Source organism: Grampus griseus (genome assembly GCF_964374135.1).
Source record: "Grampus griseus genome assembly, chromosome: 7".
In the NCBI taxonomy this organism is placed as follows: domain Eukaryota; kingdom Metazoa; phylum Chordata; class Mammalia; order Artiodactyla; family Delphinidae; genus Grampus; species Grampus griseus.
Genome location: NC_139001.1, coordinates 36,671,919 through 36,694,208, shown reverse-complemented (window position 1 = coordinate 36,694,208; position 22,290 = coordinate 36,671,919).

The following is a 22,290-nucleotide window of genomic DNA, read 5'->3' as shown; positions in this document are numbered from 1 at the left end:
GATGTTCCATTGTACTGTGAGTGTTTCTTTATCTACTCTTGTTCCTCCCTATTCCTCTCCTAGCCATATTCCAGTGTTGTTACTTAGTGCTTGTTAGCTTGTCTATAGGATGTGGTAGTAAGCATTTTCTCTTGTTCATATTAAGTCTTAGTTTTACACCGGAATGATAGCATATCCCTGGGTCCTGGAGTGTGGACTCTTCAGTGATGCCCCTCTCTAGGCTCTGGCCCTGGACCCTGCATGCAAGCCCACCCTCTCTCAGGAGCAGGATGTTTTTGTTGTAACTCCATCCCCCCAGCTGCCATTTGTTTTCACCAGTGTCCTAAGTGTGGCAGTGTTTTTTTTCCCCTTGCTCCCATAGTTTAAGGCTCTCCTCCATAGTAGAAGGTAGGTAGGGGCTTGTGTCTCTCTTGCAGTGATAGATCTGCACCATAAGGATCACTTTCTTAAAACCTTCTTTGGTACATTCTGTGATTGTCCTTGGTTCACGGAGAAAAGTCCTAAAGAATATGTGGAATCCCTCAATTTTCTCATCTCTCAGGGACTTCGTACTCTCTCTAGAGTATATTTTGCCTCCACCAATTTCCCAAACAACCTAATTGAACTCTTTACTGGTGTTCTGTTGCATCTGCCATAGGTAAGCCATTTCTTACGTTATCACTTCCTGCAGACACCCATCTTTTCTTAGATTTTGGGCTAGTTAGTTGCCCTGCAATTTCAGCTATCAATAGTTTCAAGAAAACTCATGAATTTTTATTTTTGGCTCTTTTACATTATATGGGTGTAAATGACACTCTCTACAGTTCTCCACATTGCTGGGTGGAAAATAAGTTTTATATTAATAAAGCATCATTGTAGAAATGATCAGAACTTCATATTTTCTTACAAATTAACAACCAAGGGTTTTATGGACCTAAAAAAGGAAGATATCCACAAGTAGATGAAGATGTGTTATGTTTTGTTCCTGAAATACTTGCAAAAAGATTATTCTCACACTCTAAGCACTGCAACTGAAGGTAGGGTAGATTGCCAAGTTCTTTGGAATAGATGAAATCATTTCAAAGCAATGAGGGGCTGATGTTATCAATTCATGTGTTGTACAGGATTATCATTAAGGCATCATGTCATGGTTTAAATAGCAGCATTTTTTCTTCCTTAGAGGTTTATAAAATAAAGGTGTGCCCTAAAATTGATAGCATTCTCTGTGCTGTTAACGGCAGGATGGAACTTCATGTAGATAGGGTGACAGATGACTTTCAGATTAGGCATTGATACTTAAATACCTACAAAATAAAAATATTTGTGTAAAGCTGCCACTTTAAATCCTTCTCATTCATGATTGCCTGAAAATAAACTTATTCATGAGGTTACAGTTGATACATTGGAAAATGGGTAAAAGGTTTTATTGAACTGGAATGTAGATCAGGTATATTTTCAGTGAGAGAAAGTAGATTAAAAGTCAAGCAGCCCCATAGCACAGGGAGATCAGCTTGTGCTTTGTGACCACCTAGAGGGGTGGGATAGGGAGGGTGGGAGGGAGATACAAGAGGGAGGGGATATGGGAATATAAGTATACATATAGCTGATTCACTTTGTTATACAGCAGAAACTAATGAGGGAGGGTATATGGGGATATAAGTATACGTATAGCTGATTCACTTTGTTATACAGCAGAAACTAATGAGGGAGGGTATATGGGGATATAAGTATACATATAGCTGATTCACTTTGTTATATAGCAGAAACTAACACAACAATGTAAAGCAATTATACTCTAATAAAGATGTTAAAAAAAAGTCAATACAAAAACAAGTATTATTGGCATCTAAGAAGTGCAGCATGGGACATGGGTGCCTTGGAGTAGGAAGGAAGGAAAAGGGCTGAAAGATAAACAGAAGGACCAGTGAATAGAGACATGTGAACAACAACAATTTTCAGCTTCTCAGTATTACCTTAAGAGTCAGTCTCTTCTTCACATATTATTCTATTAATAATAAAGTGAGTGTAAATTTATGAGACTGATCTCTTTACTGTATATCCAGAGGAAATCTAACTCCTCCTTTTGACAACCATATGACATATATCTTGGGGAGGGAGTGCAGGATTCTTAATCAGTAAATTGACTCTTGTTCATTCTGCTTTGCCAAAGAGACATCAGTGTATTATGGAATTCTATATGCGAACTTCCTTAAGTAAACTGGTTCATGGTTAGAGAAAGTATTTACTTACAAAAAAGTCCTTTAGCATTTTACCAAATCTTCACAGTTCTTGACATTTAAAAAAAATGTACATCTCTATCCCAAAAACCCATTATAATTTTCAAGGCAAAAATAAAAAAATTAAGTTGTGTAAAGCTGAGGCTCCATCCTTCAAGGAATGCTTGATAGTTTTGTTTTTACATTAGGATGTTACCTTTAATCTTTGATTCTAAATAAATGTAAGATTTGTACATGTCATATGTTAGGGAATAAGGTAGACTTGAGACCAGAAAATATTTGGTTTCCTTGTGTCTAGTTAGCTTTATCATTCATAAAAATTCCAACTGAAGAGATATGCCACATGTTAGTGTATTTTTTGTAATGTATTTCTTTGGTAGTATTTTAAATAACAGGGAGTACCAAAAAACTGATCATTATGGAGGGATTTAACCTCAGCTAGCTATTTTATAACCAATGCTTTATTCCAGCTCTATAATTAACATCTAAAATTAACATTTTTCAACATGACTTTAAACATTAAGGAATCTAAGTAGATATAAATACTTAAAGTACTATTGCTTTGCACTTTTTAGGCCTTTCAAAATGGAACTAAAGGCAGTCTCTCTCTCCACATGAAATATGGCACAGTACATGCTTTGGAACTGTTTTATAGTTTTAAATATTTTTTATGAAATTGGGTATAACTATTTCCATATGTTTATAAAGAGTAAAAGGAGGTAGCAGCAGAGATGCTGAAATAGTCTATGTCCCTTTGCTTTACTAGCCACGTAAGAGATCTGGTCCGTGCTTATCTCTTGTCTATTGGTAAATAGAATTTATTCACTTTCCTTAATACTAACCTGAAAATGCTGTTTAATGCACCATAAACAAATCTTATGAATTTTTTACATGATTAAAATGGTCATAACTATCCAACGTTTCTTGCTGATTGAATCTGCCACTTCTGTTTACTAGGAAAATAAATAACACGTGTTTGCTCTCTTTCTAAAATGTTCCTATTTATTCTGTGGTCATTTCCCACTTATAATATTTCCAGCTTAATTTCATAAAACAGCTTTTATATGACTTGAAAAACTGCCCTTATTGTACATTGTCTTCAAGTATTTTTTGCCTTTGAGCTCTGGACTTTTATTTGAAGAAACATCCAGCCATCCAGTTTTTCTTTTCTTTCTACTTCTCTTTTTTTTTTTTTTTTGCCTGTATTAGAGTTGGAATTTAAAAAGTGAAACAGCTGCATGCCTTGCATATGCATGCAGAACAGGCAGAATTCAGCTGTTTGAGAACTTCCTCCCTCCACCCCCTGCCCACCATATCAGCAATTCTTGTGCCCAATTTATTGTCAAACAAAGAAAATCAAGGTTTACAAGGCACTTGTCTGTCAGAGGGCTCATTAAGACGAACACGCATGCACAGAAAACTGTCTAGCAAGAAAACTCTCATTGTTATCATTTCTTAAGTCATGGATGCCATAAGATATGCTATTTTTGCCTCCCTTCCAATGATTTAGGGCCTGGATAAAGTTCAGTGAACATGGCTAAATCATATCTTCTATATATAAATTCGTAGTATGTCACAGCTCCATGTCATATGCTTAACATACATTCAAACTGAGAGTCAAGGTCTGTTTCTAGACCTTCACATTTATGTTAAAATATGAAGCATCTTGGGTACTTGTTTCAAGGCTTTTCTCAAATTTCATCTCCTCTAAGATGCTTTCCTGTTATCTGTGTTGGATATGACCTCAAATTTTTATGTGATGTGACATGTTCTGCCTTGTTTTATAATTATTTGTGGGTTTGTCTTGTTTTCTTCCATTTCCACCATGTCATTTTCTACTCTTCTTCTTTCCATCCCTGCTATCGTTATACGAAGACATCTCTCTTGGTAATATTCCTTCAATCTAGAGCAAGGTTTAAGGGTAGGTGTTCTTCATCCAAGGAATTGAAATACTGGTCCAGTGTTTCCTTTTACAACTTCTGATAACATCCTGATATTGGAAAAGTTAAATTTTAATGTAGGTAAAGAAGACATATAATTATAGGGACTTCCCTGGTGGTGCAGTGGTTAAGAATCCGCCTGCCAGTGCAGGAGACATAGGTTAGAGCCCTGGTCCAGGAAGATTCCACATGCTTAGTGAAGCAACTAAGCCCATGAGCCACAACTATTGAGCCTGTGTGCTACCACTACTGAAGCCCACGTGCCTAGAGCCAATGCTCCACAACAAGAGAAGCCACCGCAATGAGAAGCGTGTGCACCACAAAAAAGTAGCCCCCACTCAACACAACTAGAGAAAGCCTGTGTGAAGCAAAGAAGACCCAACACAACCAAAAATAAATAAATAAGATTGATTCTTTAAAACAAAAATGAATACATATTATATACAATATATATTACAATGATCAATTAAAGTGTCAATTATGTAATAAGCTTAATTTGACATTTCTAAGTAATTATATGAATTTCATAAAAGTCATTGAACTCTAGAATGGAAAGTACTTTAAATTCAAGCAATTCGTATTACAGAAAGAGGAAACTGATGTTCAGACTTTAGAAACATAAGAACTTTATTTTACTTTCAGTTAGGAATATTGTAAGACAACACAATGGACATCTGATTCAATTACTATTGGCTCTTCTTTTGCTTGGAAATTTTCTGTTAGCACAGTTTTAAGTCAGGCTTGCTGTAAGTGATATTCCCCATTGTCAAAAGTGAAGATATTTTTACATAATAATTTTCCAAACTTTTTCTTAGAAATTAAATTTTCAGCTGGGTATATAGATTTTTTGCTGACAAAGTAGACCTAACTATATGAGGTTCCAACAGAGAAGTATATTATAGGAGCCTATGAGTGGTACTAGTATTGATCATGTCAAATATCCTCATACATACATTACCGATGTTATCTCATTTAACTTTTGTAATAACCCTATGACATTGGTGTCATTCCCATTTCACACATGAAGTACCTGAGGCTCAGTCATATGAATTAGTGAACGATGACATTGGACTTCAAATCCAGGTTTGTCTTACTTGAGACTACATAATCTTCATTGCATCAAGCTGAATTCATTCTAAATTTAGTTGTAGATCTCCTATTTTTTGAAAATCTAAACTTGACTCAACTTCATTTGTGTGAGGAAAGAGGCAGAGTTGGCCTTATTTGTAAGTGGAATGTCATATTATATGCCATAATCAACACAGTCTGCACAACCTGCCTTTTGAACTTCCAGATGTGGCAAAAAAAGGGTTATGTGAGTTATGTGAGACTGAGTTATTTAACAATTAGCAAGTTGCATACTATAGGTATTCTGTGGAATTCACACCAAAAAATGGGAATATAAGGTGTTTTCATCTTTCAGGGGCTTACATCAAAAGGGTCATGGGAGAAACCAAGCCAGCTATATAAGTAAGATTTAAGGTGGGCTGAAAGGAGAAGTGTCCTTCCTGGAAGACTGAAAAAGCATTTTCAGGGCCAAGTCAACAAGATAATGTTGCCTGAAGGGCACTGGGGAAGTATCATAATACTGCCCTTGATTGCAGGATGATATGGCTTTGACCATAACCATTGAATAGATAAATTAGAGAAGCATTACCAGCTGATGTAAGCCAATCTTGACATGTACAACCATTTTGGGTATTTTTGTAGTTAACATGTGCCACCAACAATTAGCACAAGGGCTAGATAGTCCTCCACAAGCTCTAACCACCTATCCTCATCTTTCCTCTATGCTCTACCTTTCTGCCTCCTTCCATATATGAACTATTCCCGCTCCTTTCTAAAGCCAGTCCTCTACTAGTGCAGTAGATTCCGTCATAAGTCCCTTACTCAAAGACGTTGCTCCAGAATTCTCGCCCCTTTCTCCTGCTCATCATTTTTAACTCTCTTCATATAAATCTGCTCTTATTTCTCCTGTCCATACTTTCCCTGACATATATTGATCCAATTATTAAATAGATTAGTCAACCTTTGAGGAAGATTATGTTAAAAAAGAAGTAAATATTTTGACATTTGGGACTGATTAAAGTTATAAGGTCTTTCATTATAATGAAAGGGATGAAAGAGATTTGAAGCTTGAGTAATTGATTCTTTTAGGTTTAACATATATATGAAGATTTCCATTGAGAGTTGAAAAATCACCAGGTCTGATGTTGATTCATAGCTTAAATCATGATGGAAAAATATTCCTGGAAATATACTGTTGCTTTTATAAAGGTGAGAAAACTCTAAAGATAAGAGGTCTTCAAATGAATGGCATGGAATAATGGGATAGTTCATCCATAAGTGTACTACAAGGAAATGGAAAATCTCCTGAAACTAAAGATTGTCTTAGAGTTAAGGAATTTAGGACTTCCACCTACTAATGATGTCAAGAGCGTCAGGGGCATGTGAACAATAAAGGAAATCTGTCAGAATCAACACTGTAGCTTCCAAGATATACTGGTGATATATTTGGAATAAGTAAAATTGGAGCTGCCTGAGTACAAGGCTAAGCAATAAGCCTGGGGCAATTATGCCTGTTGCAGCTGGCAATGACAGTGGATAATTGAATCTTTAGTGATTTTGAAGGACAGGTGAACCCCAGAGAACCAGTACCATGAGAAACTCAACGTCTGAAATTTAGCAGTGGAAATGAAGATAATAGATCTAGCCTATATATGGGAAAGGCAACATTATTCCATTTCTCAACTTGTGGATATTTGCCGGGAATCTGTGTAAAAAGAGCTATGAAAGATTAAAAATATATGAAAGAACTGTCTCCTGATTTTATTATATAGGTAAGTGCATAAGTATATTCACTGAGCCAATCAAAAAATTAAAAACTAAGTGCTCTAGAATTTATTGAGCAGCTGTTATATGCCCGTTAATATACCAGGCACCTTTCTTCGATCTCATTTAATTCTTGTAGCAATCCTGAAATGCTGGTATTGGTAACTCCATTTCTCTAGAAGGCAGTCAAGTAACTTCTTCAAAGTAAGACAAGATTATCTGTTTTTCAAGTTTCAAGGGAAAAATTATTCACTACAGACTGGGATTGTCAAAGACTTAAGTCTTATATTAGACAATGAAGAATGAAATAAAAAGGTAAGAGAAGTGGAAAAATATTAGAAGTCAGCGTATGGAAGGAATATCGAAGGCCATGAATACCAACCTGGCTGGGAGAAAGCATGTCTTTAAAAGCAGATGGAAAATATTTTGGAAAGGGGAGTTGAGTCTAAATTACAATGAGTCTATACACTTTTAAACACCTCCTTCCTACCTATTTCTCATCTTTCTAGTTTTTCAGTTCCATTGAGAGGAAGGTGGTTTAGTTTTATTTTCTCTATTTTATAGCTGTTTGGTTGATGAAAGATCAAAGATAAAAAGAAGAGGATTTTAGTTTCAGATCCTCTATCTTGTAGTGATTTGGTTTTATAAAAAGATGCCCAAGCTACACTATTTGGATCTAGTTCATAATTTGTGCCTAATATAGTCTACACCTCAGATATGTATGCATATAAAGCCAATTCCAAGCAACTTAAAAGTAACACAGGAAATTCAGGTTAACATTTGTCACAGTTCCCAGTGGAAACAGCCTCTTCTATTTAACTTGTGATGAAATGAAAATGCCACACCTTATTTTCTCTCTCTCAGTGTAATGCCTTCTTCTTCTGTCCTAGCCAAAATCTCACAAACTTGGACACTGCAAAGAATACTCTCTTCCTGGCCTTTATTGTGAGACACTGAGGACTGTTTCCTGCACAGGACTAAAAAATATTCATTTAAGGGATGATGCATGTTGCTCAGTGGTAAATCTTTGTGTAAAAATGTGTTAAATTTTAGTCATTTTCTGTGGGATTATAGCATCAGCAACTGGCATGAGATGAATCAGACTGATGATTCCAGTTCTTTGCAAAGCAGACAGCATGATATAATGGCACTGAAAAAATCTCCCTTGGCAACTTTTGTAGCCACAAAGTGCAAAAGAGGTGTTAGATATTACTATACTTGGAAAGAGCAGGAGTCCTCATTTCAACTATTGAAATTATTTGAAGCCATCTTTTACCATTTCCTTTAATGCTCATAACGTGGCTCTCATCAGGATCTGATCTCTTGAGCAAGACAGCCTTACCTTGGTTTTCTGTGGGGTCCTGGAACCCTTTAGAAGTCTAAGAACCCTTTCTATCAAGGGACTGATTGAACAATACATATCCAGATATATATTTTTTTCTTTGCACATAACGTTGCCAAGTACCATTTCAAGAATTGAATGTTTAGTTTTTGCAACTGCCATAATCTTGCTTGGAAGGTCACCTTCTGTGAGAACTGAATAGATGCAGTTCTTTCAGGGAAGAATTTAAGATGGGTTGTATATTCATAATTTAAAGAGAAACACACATGTTACAGAAATCGCATAAAGCAATATTCCTCAAGGAAGAAGTTGTAACTGCTGTCAGGATATGTTAATTTAGGAGTTGCAGGGATTCATTGACCACCAGGGATTTTCAGTCTATTCATTGAGCCTACCGTGGATGCTCAAAGTGATGAATGCTAACACAGAAGTGTTATCTAAGTTCTATTGGAGCGTACAGCCGAAAGAGACTAATTCCAGCCAACTTGGCGTAATTGTCTCCTGCCTGATTATATATGAAGCTATTGACTATTATGGAAGTGGGAAATCTGTTTTTAGCCACAGTTTGCCTACAGCAGCCAAGTATACTTTCCCCAATCCTAACCAGGCTAAATCCTAGGAAACAAGTTTTAGAAACCACATGGCTTAGATTAAGCTTAATAGCACCGATGTCAGGTTATGCCAACAACATCTACCTGACGTTGTTGGCCTGTGTCTAGGTGACAGAAGCTTCTATGTGCCAGTTATGAAGAGTTTAGAGTGCTCTCCAGCTGCTATTCCTTTTTGCCTGTTACTGTTGCCATTCTGTCTTCCATAAAGGCCTCTCTCTCTATTGTTCATATTTTCACAACTATGAAATATATAACTTCAAAAGATTTCTCCTTATGTTCCTCATCCATACTCTATTAGACAGCAAGCCACATACTGTGGCCCTTTTAATGTTATTCAGCAACTTTAAGCTCATTGCTGACAGGTGCCATATAAACACAGTCTTTTTGTGATATTGGGATTTTAGATTTAGAGAGATATTTCATTTTAATTATTGATAAATATTCTTTCATATTTAAAGGGTGCTTTTCATAAAAATATGAAATATTCTTTCATATTTAAAGGGTAAAGTGCTTTGTGCATTTATTATAGTGAATACTTCAAAGGCCCAGTTCTTGCAAAAGACCAAAAAGTACTATATGTAATCTGTTCATCTCTTCTTTGGACATTCTATGAATTGGGGTAGTCTAACTACCACCACAAATGCCAGATATTAGTTAAGATCATGAAAGTTCATTTCTTACTCCTATAAGAGCTCAGCTCAAGTGCTTTGGGAGTGGCTTCTCATATGTTGATTCAGGGACTCCATTCCCTTCCATTTTCTTATGCTACTGTCCTTTAGCGTCTCATAGGCCTCTGCTGAATCCTATACCTCCAGCCATCAAAGGGCTGAAGAGACAGTGGACCATTCCATGGGAGGATATTTATAGGCCCAGCCTGTAAGTGGTGTCTGTCACCTCCATCCACGTTCAATTGGTTAGAACTCAGACTCACATCCTCACCTACTTACGGTGGAGGCAGGGAAATGTTGCCTAGTTGTATTCCTAGGAAAGAAGCGAAACAGAAAAACGAGGTAGTCTCTACTACAGCCATTCTGCCTGGATTTTTGAACTGCTTATATTCCTTGTAGTGAATAATTTTTCATAAAATTTTGCTTTCATATAGTAGTATCTTTACATTGCACCATGAGCTTCCAATGAAATCACTTCACTATCCAATCTTTAAAAATATTTTACTGAAAGCTTTCTTATCTAAAATGTACATTCTCAACTTCCACTAAGTATGAGAGCTTTACTTTCAAAGGATAATGAATGACCCTTGTGGTCAAATAATTGGGTTATTTCTGGGAAAGACTGTGAACTTGTTGACCATTTTTTTTTTGACAATGCCCTCTTTGACTTTCTAAGCGGTTCACAGTTTACTGAATCTCCCAAACCAGATACCCATTGTCTTAGTGCTTCCTCCCGGCAACCGAAGGACCTTCATCTGGGCTTCCATTCGGGCCCCACCTGTTAAGGACATTGATGGTAATGGATATTTACTGCTTGAATTTTAAAGCTGGCTTTCTGGAGTTTAATGCCTTAAGATGTTTCTGCTAGCCAATCCCGAGAAGCGCTGATTTCTGTGGAATGTTAGTAGATGTTTCACACAGAGGCACAAAAATACACATACATAGACATAGACATACACACATCCTCACATGCATTCTGGGGCCCTCTATATTTGGGAAATTATTTTTAAAATTTTTAAAATTTTATTTTTATTGGAGTGTAGTTGATTTACAATATTGTGTTAATTTCAGGTGTACAGCAAAATGATTCAGTTATACATATACATATGTTCATTCTTTTTTAGATTCTTTTCTCATACAGGTTATAACAGAATGGGAAATATTTAAGAAAATTAAACAGATTTCTCTTTTAAAGTATTTCTTAAGTCCTATATTATATGAATGTGAATTTTGACAACCCAAGAATTAAAAATTATATGTGGTATTTCCCAAACTTACTTGACCCTGGAAGCTTTATTTATTTTTTCATCTCAAGGGATTAGCCTGCAGCAAAACACTATTTGGAAAGCACTGCTTTAATTCACAAAAGTGGCCTTCATATCAAACACTTAGATGCTGTGGCAGTCCTGTGTAGGTGAGAATTGGGGACACAAAGCTTTTTGTAAAAGGAAAACCATTCATATGGGATATCAATTCTTTTTCTTCGACTCAGAAGAAATTATTTCACCTGAAGTATGCTTTGTTCCCAGTAGACACTATAGCTGAGAGACATATTATCATGATATACTACTTCAACTTCTATTAAAAAAAATCTAAAGTATTCTTTGTGTGAATTCCATAAGCAACAGTTACTTAATACTTCAAAGAAGAGCCAAGAAACTCTGACTCTTCTTATTTTTAATAACTTTATATTGTCCACATCTCTTTGGGAGATAAAAATGATGAGCATTTTAATTTTACAGTGCAAAGCGATTCCAGTGGACTTCAAGAAGCTTTTTGGTCTAAAGAAGGAACTCTAATGACTAGTTGGTAAGGGAACAAAATGTTGGTATTCTTTTGAATCTAAGCAGCGAGGTTTTGGTGAAGGATTTCAAATCATATGCTATTTGTAACCAAAACTGTGGGAAATGACATTATAATATTTTCTGACCTACAGTGTAATTTCAAGTCCCAGTCCTATTGGCTGTATATCTGCAGTTGGCATAGAATTATTTAAATTATTAATTAAAAATTTTTTAAAATTAATTTATTTATTTTTGGCTGCATTGGATCTTTGTTGCTGCACTCAGGCTTTCCCTAGTTGCGGCGAGCAGGGGCTACTCTTTGCTGTGGTGCACGGGATTCCCATTGCGATGGCTTCCTTGTTGTGGACTCTAGGCTCGCGGGCTTCAGTAGTTGAGGCATGTGGGCTTAGTCGTTGTGGTGCATAGGCTTAGTTACTCCCCAGCGTATGGGATCTTCCCGGACCACGGCTCGAACCTGTGTCCCTTGCATTGGCAGGTGGATTCTTAACCACTGTGCCACCAGAGAACTTCCTTAAATTATTAATTTGCTATCCATTTTATTTATATATGAAATTATTATAAATCAATTTTCCCATTCTTTGGTTAGTAAACAGAGTTATCAATATTATACAACCAATCAAATACAATTCAATTTGAAAAAATACTGAATTCCAAACACTTTATTTTTTTTTCTTTGTGAAAATGTTAAGGACTTTCTTTTCTATGCACTTTTTCAAATCCTCTCTGGCTGATGATCTGAATAAAAATGAACATTCAAAGACTTTTTAAAACTAAATACTGTAATTTTACCAGTGGGCTAAACAGAGTGCATTGGAGAAAACTTGCCCTGGGGCTTGAGAATCTTGCAAGAGACTAAACTTAACATCTTAACAAGAGACTAAACAGTGCAAACTACTCCTTTGTTAATGGTTGGGCAGAAAAGAGGATAAATGAAAAACAGTGAAAAGTATAATTGGGTCTGTTTCTTGGACATCAATTGATGACATGCCAGCAAAACTGAGGCATTTTCAAATGACATGTTTGTTGACATCAAAGAATCTAAGGAAAGCTGAAATATCTATGTGATAGGAGTATTTTTAACTTTGTATTGACCACTGAAACATCTCTTTATTCACTGCTACCAGAAGAGGAAACTGCTGATTTACTCACTTAGTTAACATGGCAAATATGTACATACAAGTAGCATGTGGGGTTTTTCTGCCAGTAATCCACACTGTTTTCCATTAGTGGTTTACTTATATGTTTCCCACAAGTGGATAAAGAGTTTATATTAACTAAAATTCTTTTTATTTATAGAAAACTTTCTTGGCTAGATATCAAAATCCTGTCAGCCATTATGTGACTGTACTAGAGCAAGGATGGCTAATGCTTTTAAATTTTAGGAACTCATTGGAAATACATAAGAAATCATTATATTCTCATAGCTGTTCATTAGCCAAATATTATCTGCATTTCTATTTGGTCGCTGAAAATCAAATTTGCATCTTATCTAGTGGGTTGATTGTGCTAGATAGGATTTTTCAGAAATTTTATCATGTCGAAGATTTAGAATTTCACAGCCTCATAAGAAAGTAAACAACCTCTGATTGGTCTATTCTGACCTATAAGTTGGGGTTATTTCCTATAAAAATGAGGCCATCTATATTTTCTACTCTAAAGACAACTTTCATTTTTTTGAAATGGAATGTTACCAAAATAGCTAAGGAGATATTAATAGGCACGAAGAACATTTTTCCTCAAAGGGAATTTTCAAATTTTGAAAATTTATATAAAAATATTAGGAAAAAATCCAGAATTTAGCCAACTTTTCACAACCTCCTCTGCTTCCCCCTGGGCTGTGCCATTACCATCTCTCTCCCCGAATACTGCATTGATTTTACCGCGGGTCTTCCTACTTCCTACTTCTGTCCTTACCCTTCTGCGGTCTGTTCTCAATGCAGCAGCCAGATTCTTTCAGAAATATGTAAGATCATGTTAACTGAAGTCCTTGCAGTGATCCACAAAGGCCTACATGATCTATCCCCTACTAACCACTGAGCTTCTCTTCTCATATTTTCCACGATGACTCCCCTCTAACCGGAACATTCTCCTTGCTGTTCCTCCAACAGGCCAGACATGCTTTCACGTTGGGATTGCTCTCTGTGCTTGGAATGCTATTTCTTCAAAGATTTTCCTTTCAAACCTCCAAGTCTTTGCCCATATCTCACTTTCTTAATGGGAGTCACTCTGACCACTCTATTCAATAATGCAAACTGTACTCTGATCCCTGTACCCAACCCCTCATTTCCCTTTACCTTGTCTTTATTTTTTCCATGGCACTCATCACTTTCTAACATTTATGTAATTTATTTCTTATGCTTGTTATTTCTTATTATTTATTTATTCGTTATCTCCCTGTTGTTATTATTTGTTATTTCTCTATTGTGGGAGGATTTTTGTTTACCTCACTGATACAGCCCAAGTACCTAAAAGAATGCCTGATTGGTGGTAGACTCTAAACAAATATTGGTTTAAAAATGTGTGAATGAGTAAAGTTGGACTTGAAAGATGGTAAATCTTTGTATATTTTTCCAAAATTTTTTGTTACGCAAAAAGTGTCTATGGTAGAAAAATTGCAATATTTTAAAAAAAAGCAAAACCAAAATAAAACCCTCAAGCCAACCAAGCAACCATAATTGTTGCTGATAACTTGATACTTATTTGTTTTTCAGAAACATATATACATATATGTATACACACACATGATCAAATGGTTTATAACTTGATGTTTACTTTTTAGAACTATTTCTATATTTATATATATTAATAAAATCAAATTATTTTATGACTTGCTTTTTTTGCTTAATACTACATATTCCAATTATTTAGCATATTTCTCCATTAGTACACTTAAACAACATCATATTAATGGCTATGTTACTTAATCCCCTGTTGATCACTTAAGTTATTTCCAGTTTTGCATCTCTAAAAATAATATTTTAATGAACATTCACATAGCTTATCTCACATTCTGAGGTACTGGGGGGTTGGGAGTTCAACATATGAGGTTTTTATGGTGGGGGGGTGGATAATTCAGCTTATAACAGGAACTCTGGGACAGTATACAGAGCACCTTAAAAGCTTTTCTTCAGCCCAAGAGTAGTGCACTGCTTCATAAACAGGGAATTTTGACCAATTTCTGTGATATGTTTGTATCAATAGGATCTGAGTGTAGCCCATTGACAATGTTTCCAGTTGTGCCTTATTAACCTTCAGTTATAGCTTCTTTTCCTTAGTCCTTATCACTGCTCTGCAGGAGTAAAGACAGCTTGAGCGGAGGCCTTCCAAATCTAGAGTATCTGAAACCTATGCCCTGAAAAAGAAATACTAGTAAGAGCAGCATTGTTCCTTTGGGGAAAATGGAGAACAACTTTACAGATTGCTCAATTTGGAGTTTTCCTCTGAGTTACCACTAAGGGAAATTTCCATTACATGTTCTCTAGATTTTTCTTGTTTTGGTAAATATTTATCTATTGGTGAAATATTTTTCTATTGGTAAATATTTTTCAAGAGGTATTAGAGAACCTGGGAGAACAAAAATCTATTAGGACAATCCTGAGAAATAGGAAAACCAAATTTGTTCCTTTAGGAAGCAAAAATATTTGTTTAGGGGCTGGGGGAAGAGAATTATAATGGTAAAGATTAAGTAATTTTATGCTCCAGTCCATATAATGATGGAACACATGATGTCTATTGGATGGTCTCAGACTCAATTTCTATTTGGCCCCCTTGCATTCTGCCTTAAGCCAGGTGTGCAGACATTGCAACAACTCATAGTTCAACTGATTAAATATTAGCTGGAAGACTTATGCTGTGCATCTCAGAATTGGCCTTGTTCAGAGAAAAGAAGCATTTATATATTGCTTCTCCTCTTTTATTGGTCAGTGGTTGTTCCATGGACTTCCAAGTTGCAAGTGGGTAAGTGTCAAAAGGACACCCCACACCAGGGTCTCAGTGAAACCCTGGGGAAAGAAGCAAGAGGAAGCTGATCAGGTGCTGTCAGGTTGAATCTAAGTAAAAGGAGTCAAAACAGATACAGAGTGATCACCACAGGAATGGCTGGGAAAAGAATGTTGTGCTCTAGAGGATGTGAAGTGATGCACAGTTGTCCCATATATCAGATAAGTTAAAAAAAAAAAGAAACGTGGAATTTTATTCAATCCTGCAATAATTATTAAGGAGTGAATTACGTAAGAAAAATGCAAAATGTTGTGGTAAAAGTTACTCTTGACTTCTCTATTACCGTCAATAATATTTAATGTTACTTTTGCTTACAATTAAGCAGAAAACATATTTAGGCCCCAGGGTGACTGCTGTGAATGGGGTGCTTGAGCATATGTTTCCCTAGAAAATTCAGCTTGCTTCCCATAGAAGCCATGGACTCAAGTATGAGTCAGAGTACTTTTATCAACACCTCCCCCCACCAAAAAATAAAAAAAAAAAAAATCTGATCACCATTTTCAGATGGAAGGTGTGCCTGGAGTATTTACAGGTTAAAAAATGAGTTTTGTATTAAATTAGCTTTATGTTATTAGAGGCACTTTTAAACTCAGCAAGTGACAGGGAATTAGCCAAGTGATAGTGCTCTTAAAACAACCCAATTATAATAAAAGATGTAAAGGACTTTTTTTAGAGGATAAAAGCTTAAATAACTTTTTCCCTGAAAGGCAAATATCATAACACATTTGATTGAACCTAAACATTTTCAGTTATTGTCATCTTAATGTATTTAATGCTTAACTATTATGAAATTATGGCAATTTAGAATAAAATTAAATATTTCCTTATGTCACAAATACCATCTCTTTCATACTGCAAAAATGACTTGCTGAGCTCTTGTCAAGTTTATCCTCCAAAGACAAATATTAGCCCACTTTCATACAGGTTTGTCTCCCAGTACTGGAAGGGCTGGACTTCTTTCCTAAGTGGCTGAGGTATTAGAGCAAATGAATTCCAGTTTTCCGTGTTATAATTTCTCTCTCTTCTACTACTATACCTTACAGTATTACCAGAAGTCTTGAAATATATTCATCTTGATTCATACAGTAGTGTAGGCTTTAGAGATTATGGTAGAATCTCTGTAATTTTTTAGTGCTTTTGGAAATACTGTTCTGAATGCCTGTTCCATTGAAGGTGGGTTGCCAATTAATATCTATTTGTCTATCTATCTGTCAAATAAAAAGATAGTGTATTTTAAATCAAGACCATCTGTAGCTTAGCAAAGTAAGGATTTATATTTAGAAAAGCACAGAATTAAAAAACAGAATAATTAACTACTTAAGTTATTGTCTAAAATAATGTAAATAATTTTTAATTGGTAACTAAAACATTCTTGCATCTTATTATTTATGAAAATATTTCAACATTAATTATTGGACATTTAAGCTTCTTGTAAATGTTAATATACTGAAAGACCTTTGTTATGTCCACTTCTCATTTAAATTTGTAGGAAAGATGATTATTAAAACTAATATTTTTCTTAGGAAAATTAGCGTAGTCATTACTATTTGATAATTGGCTTCTACACACACAGTCACAGTTATGTGCAATTTCTTACAACACTATTTTGTAGACACCACGATTAGATTTGAATCAAGCTTGGGGTAAGCTGGTATAATATGAGTGTCATGTCAACAAATTACAGGATTAAGTAAAGTTTCAAAGATCTATTAGACATTTTAAGGATAATTTATTTTTTTAAGTCCTATACTTCTGGACTGCTGGATTTTCAAGATTTTGTGTGTGTGTTCTATTTTAAGGGGCAAATATGTTTAGAAGTGTTCCTGAGGCATGACTTAAAAATATGTAAAGAGAAATTAGATGAGCTTTATTTTGCTAATTTATGGCCTAAAGAATAATTTTTAAGAATCTGTTTTTCTAGACTAAAATTTTAAATCAAAAGAGACACCAGGAAAGGTTTATTATTTCTTTTTGACCCTATAAATTTTGGCTTGCTAATCAGGGAACTCTGTTAAATATTTTAAAGACTGTTAAGAATTTTAGAGGGAATATCAGGGACAAGATTTATCTTCCTGCTTTAAACAACCAAAAAATCCCGGGCAAAATATAATATTTTTATAAAAAGGATTTAGGTATTGGAAGGCAGCTAACTCAGGAGAGTGATTCCTGAGAGAAACTGTCCTAGCTGCAACTGTCTTAGCTCACTGCATGAGCGGTGCCGCAACACAGTGAGGGAGAATCCTCAAATACCCCAGTTGTCTCTGCAAGGTGAGGAGACAGAATTTGGAGTGGCCAAAGGGGCTAGACTTTGGGCAAAGTGCTGGGGATAGGAGAGCGGCACAGTGAGAGAGAGAGAGAGAGATCTGGGGTGCAATCTTCAGCTGAGTATTGATCACCACATGAGTGTAAAGAAACCCTGTGAAGCTAGGAAAAGAGCCAGAAAACATGGCTCAGACAATCCTTGGCACTCTACCAATTTTCTACAATCTCTTTAAGAGGTTAGCACAGGGAATATTTTCTAACTCATTCTATGTGGCCAGCATTATCCTAATACCAAAACCAGACAAAGACATTACAAGAAAACTACAGACCAATATTTCTTACAAACATAGATACAAAAGTCTTCAACAGAAAATTAGCAAATTGAATTCAAAATAGTGTAAAAAAGAATTCTACACCATGACCAAGGGGAATTTATCCCAGGTATGCAAAATTGGTTCGACATTCTAAAATCAATTAAGGTAAACTATTACATCAAGACTAAAAAAGAAAAGTTACATAATCATATCAATAGGTGCAGAAAAGCATTTGACAAAATCCAAAACCCATTCATGAAAAAAACTCTCAGTAAACTAGGAACAGAGGTGAACTTTCTCAACTTGATAAAGATTACAAAAAACATACAGCTAACACTATACTTAATGGTGAGAAACTCAGAGCGTTCCCACTGAGCTCAGCTACAAGGCAAGGATATTCCCTTTCACCACTTCTTTTCAGCATTATACTGGAAGTCCTTGTAATCAATAAGGCAAATAAAGGAAATAAGTTTCCTTTGGGAAGGAAATATTGGGAAGGAAAACATAAAACTGTCTTTGTTTGCAGATGACATGACTGTCTATGTAGGAAATTTGAAAGAAGCAACAAAAAACCTCCTGGAACTAATAACCAGTTATAGCAAGGTTGCAGGATATAAGATTAATATATAAAAGTTAATCGCTTTCTTTTATACCAGCAACAAACAAGTAGAATTTTAAATTAAAAACACAATACCATTTACACTAGTATCCTCCCCCAACAAAATGATATGCTTAGGTATAAATCTAACAAAGTATGTGCAAGATCTGTATGAGAAAAACTATAAAATTCTCATGAATGAAATCAAAGAATAACTAAGGAAATGGAGAGATATTTCTTGTTCATGGACAGGAAAACTCAATTTGTCAAGGTGTCAGTTCTTCCCAACTTGATCTATAGATTCAATGCAATCACAGTCAAAATCCAGCCAGTTTATTTCATGGTTATCGACACACTCATTCTAAAGTTTATATGGAGAGGCAAAAAGAGCCAGAACAGACAACACAATACTGAAGGAGAACAAAGTTGGAGAACTGACTTCAGGACTTAACTTCAAAGCTACAATAATCAAGACACAGCATGGTATTAGCAAAAAAGAAAAAGAAAAACCAAACCAAATAGATCAGTGGAACAGAATAGAGAGCCACAGGGCTTTCCTGGTGGCGCAGTGGTTGAGAGTCTGCCTGCCGATGCAGGGGACGCGGGTTCGTGCCCCGGTCCGGGAAGATCCCACGTGCCGCGGAGCGGCTGAGCCCGTGAGCCATGGCCACTGAGCCTGCGTGTCCGGAGCCTGTGCTCTGCAACGGGAGAGGCCACAACAGTGAGAGGCCCGTGTACCGCAAAAAAAAAAAAAAAAAAAGAGAGCGCCACAAAATAGACCCACAAAAATATAATCAACTGATCTTCGACAGAGGAACAAAGGCAATATAATGAAGCCAAGACAGTTTTTTCAGCAAATGGTGCTGGAACACCTGGACATCCACATGCAAAAAAAAATCTAGATGCAGACTTGCAACCTTAATGAAAATTAATTCAAATGGATCATAAACTCAAAACTATAAAACTCCTAGAAGATACCATAGGAGATGTTATGACTTGGGGTATAGTGTTTTCCTTTCAGATATAACACCAAAGAATTGATCCATAAAAGCAATAATTGATAAACTGGACCTGATTTTTAAAAATCTGCTCTGTAGAATTAGAAAACAAGTGCAGACTAGAGAAAATATTTGCAAAAGACACATCTGATAAAGGAGTTATCCAACATATACAAAGAACTGTTAAAAATCAACAATAAGAAAACAACCCAATTTAAAAATGGGCCAAAGACCTTAACAGACACCTTACCAGAGAAGATATACAAATGGCAAAAACACATATGAAAAGATGTTCCATATCAAATGTCATCAGGAAAATGCAAATTAAAATGATAATGGGATAAACACTACACACCTATTAGAGTGGCTAAAATCCGGAACACTGACAACACCAAATGCTGGTGAGAATGTGGAGTAACAGGCGCTCTCTTACATTGCTGATGGGAATGCAAAATGGTACAGCTACTTTGGAAGATAGTTTGTTGGTTTCTTTCTTACAAAACTAAACATACTTTTACTGTATGATGCAACAATCATGTTTCTTGGTGTTTACTCAAAGGAGTTGAAAATATTATATATCCACACAAAAACCTGCACACAAATGTTTATAGCAGCTTTATTCATAATTGTCCAAACTTGGAAACAACCAAGATGTCCTTCAGTAGGTGAACAGATAAATAAACTGTGGTACATTCAGACAGTGGAATACTATTGAGAACTAAAAATAAATGAGCTATCAAGCCATGAAAGACATGGACGAAACTTAAATGTATATTACCAAGTGAAAGAAGCCAATCTGAGAAGGCTACATACCGTATGATTTCAACTATATAACATTCTGGAAAAGGCAAGACTATGGAGACCACGAAGAGATGAGTGGTTATCACGGGTGTGAGGAGGCCAGATGTATGTTATTATATATTTGTCTCAACCCATTGAATGTACAACACCAAGACTGAACACTTAGATTAAATTATGGATTTTGGGTGATTATGATAATGTTATTATAGGTTCATTCTTGGTAAAAAAAAAAAAAAAAAAGGTACCATTTTGGTGAGTGATGTTGGTAATGGGGACGGCTATGAATGTGGGAGCAGGGGTCATATGGGAAATCCCTATGTTTTCCTCTGCATTTTATTATAAACCTAAAACTACTCTAAAAATAGTCTTTTAAACCAACCAACCAAACAACCAAACAAAAACTCTAGGACAATATCCCTCATGAACATAGGTGCTAAATATTAGCACATCAAATCCAACAATATATGAAAAGAATAGTATATCCTGATCAAGTAGGGTTTATCTCAGAAATACAAGGCTGGATTAACATTTGAAAATCAATCAATATAAATCACTATTTTAATAAACTAAAAGAGAAAAGCCATATGGTCATTTCAGTTGATGCAAAAAAATCACTTGAAAAAATTTAATATCAATTTATGATTAAAAAATACTTTTAGTAAACTATGAAAGGGAGAGACTTTCCTCAAACTGATAAATGGTGTCTACAAAAACCCTACAACAAACGTCATACATGACCAGATTAAATGCTTTCCCCCTACTCTTTGGAACAAGGTAAGGATGTATGCTCTTACCACTTCTTTTCAACATTATACTAAAGGTCCTGGCTAGTTCTATAAAACAACTAAAGAATTAAAAAGCATGCAGTTGCAGAATACCAACATTCTTAAATAAATGAGCATAGGGATAGCAAGTGTTCTTGTTTAATGAAACCCTGATTTGTTTCTAGTGCAGATGAATGTAGTTTTCCTCTATTTTTGTAAGTTTAAATTTCCTATTCATCATTAGATAAAATAAAGAGGTAAATTTACTTCATAGTGGTATTTTTCCAAATGAAACCTTTTTTTTCCTTCTACCAGTGAGTGCTTTTGAAAGGCTGATGTCAAATAATATGTATGTTTTGTAAAGCCTGTTAATATTGACCAAATCGGTATTTTCGTATTCTTGTATGGCAGTTAGCCTACTAATTTTTTGGCTAGGTCTGTAATATCCTAGTATATTCTTATAGACGTAATAACTGCCAGGAAAATGTTTTGCCAGGCCTCATTCAAGTAAGGGAAAGGATATTCATGATTATGTGACATATATATTTAGAATATAGTATTTCAAGTTAGATTTGGCAAGAAAAGAGTCATGCACTAAAACGTGAGATATCTTGAATCCTTTTGGAAAAACCCTCAAAGGAAAATAATTTAGGAGTTACTAACATTTCTCTTAACTCTGACTTCTCAATAAACGATTAGTTCATTTGCATTTTTCTTGACTGGTTTCCTTTCTATACAAATTTTCGTTAAACATGCTTTTCTTTCCAAGTGTTCTTTGTTGTAAGAGACCATGTGATTTATATTTTCATATGAATTCGTATACACTGAATAAAGATCGTTTTATGTATTTCTTTGGGAGACTATCATGGTGTTGGGGAACTTTTCTCCCAATTTTGTAAAAATAGTCCGAGAACTAGGAATGTAGGTGTAAGTGCATCTATAGTTAGACCATCATAATAAACATATTTCTTGTGTTGGTTGACTATAATTGGAAACCTAGGACATCAACTCTACTGTAGTTCTGGCCTCCAATTGTCTTCAAGCTACATACATGGAGCCAACTTTGGCAAATGACTTTGCAATCTGACATACCACTTACTGCTTGAGATAGCTTCTCTCTGGTCAAATTCAAAGTAAGTT